The following is a 1,761-nucleotide window of genomic DNA, read 5'->3' as shown; positions in this document are numbered from 1 at the left end:
ATCAGACATTGCTAAAGAAATCTATTAAATCCTCCAGCGTTTCCTCCTCCTGTATATCTTTCATTACTTGAGGATAAAGTGGAGTGGATGTCGGCCAGAATTTGCATCTTCAATTAATGTAGCCTTGATCTCAAATTTCTATTTTGGCTTTCCAGTTTTTTATTTGATTTGTTTAATCCTCTCATTTCAGATGCATGCATACTAATCAGAATAATCACTCCATAGTTATGGACAGATTGAACCCTTTTTAGATATGAGAGCTTTTTTCAAATATGCAACACTCTACTAGGAGGGAGTTAGCCTCTTTTTAATTGATTATGAAATTGAATTTATTGAATCTTGCATTAGCACTTGTACGAACGTTTGATTTACAGTAGTTTGGGATTTTACTTTTTGGATGTTTCACTTTGATGTTTTATTCTGATATATGAACTTAATTATGAAGTATGTGATATTGCATATGAAACTGGAAGGGTTTTGAATTGTAATTAAATGTCTACTATATGTTTTGTACATTTACGTATAATGGTTTTGATAAACCAATATATACGAAATAAAAAAAAAGAAAGAAATATGCAACACTGTTGAATGTGCCTTCTAGTGGGACTTGATTATGCTGTTTCCCCCCCTTTAACACATTCCATTCTTGTAAATATTTGCATGCCCTGCTATTGCACTGCACATATGTGTGATGTGCTGGGGTGTCTTTTGTGGGTGTAGGGACGTTTTTACACTGGCCTGTCGCCATTCATATGGATAGCTCTGCTAACGCGGATGCTAATTTACGTGCCAAAATGTAAGACTGTTGTCAAAGAGCTCATTCCCTGACTGCTCCGTCCACATTCTCACACAAGGGTAAACTCCTCTTTTCTGCAGCCCTGAGTAGGAAAGATGTGGAATATGTAGGGAAAAGGGAAACTCTGCTAAGTGGCCCTGAGATAGGAGATGAAAACTTCACTCATGAAAGCTCTGCATGTGGGAAAGGAGCAGAAAAGAAAGCTGCCTGGTCCTGGTGTTCACCAGCCCACCCCCCCTTGCTGTCCATACCTCCTGCCTGGTGTCATTGCAGCTGAAAGCCAAGGTAGTCCCAGACTAAGACAACCTCATGCACACTCTTTGAAACAATTCTGGCGAACAATTTTAACAACCACTGGAGCAGCCCTCCTGCTTCTAGTTAACAGGAGATAACTATACCCCGAACTAACTGACTGGTAAACATTGCATGATTTACAATGACTGATTGCAAATATCCCGATTGACTGACTGCATCCATCTAACTGACTAGCCGAACACATTCTTAACAGTGTCATGTTTTTCCCGCTTTATGTTTCTGTTCCATGCACATGTGCATTTCTATTCCAGGCATGACCTGATATGACTTTTATAGATTACAGATTTAAAAAACGGATCCCTTCTTCCCATCCCAGTCTGCATCTGTTCTTGCTAAAATGCAGGAACTACGGTTCCTGGTGTAAACACCAATTACTGTCAGCCTCTCCCCGATTAGCCTGATAGAGATTTGGGGTGGTCTTCTAGCTGTCAGATGAGGTGCCACGGGGTTCAAAGTAGTGAGCAAGACTGTAAATGCCTTTCAAGGGTGCTGGCAGGTCCAGGACGCAGCACTAGACTCTTAGGGAAAACAAAGTCAATACAACCAGGGCCATCTTTAGCACTTTTGGGGCCCTGGGCACGGACATATTTGGGGCCCCCCTCCACCAAACTCCTTAACCCTCCGTTGTGATCACAACCCATATGTTGACA

Source organism: Ambystoma mexicanum, chromosome 2q (genome assembly GCF_040938575.1).
Source record: "Ambystoma mexicanum isolate Mex_15411 chromosome 2q, UKY_AmexF1_1, whole genome shotgun sequence".
NCBI classification, from domain to species: domain Eukaryota; kingdom Metazoa; phylum Chordata; class Amphibia; order Caudata; family Ambystomatidae; genus Ambystoma; species Ambystoma mexicanum.
The sequence above is the reverse complement of the archived record's forward strand: the minus strand, read 5'-3'. Positions refer to the sequence as shown.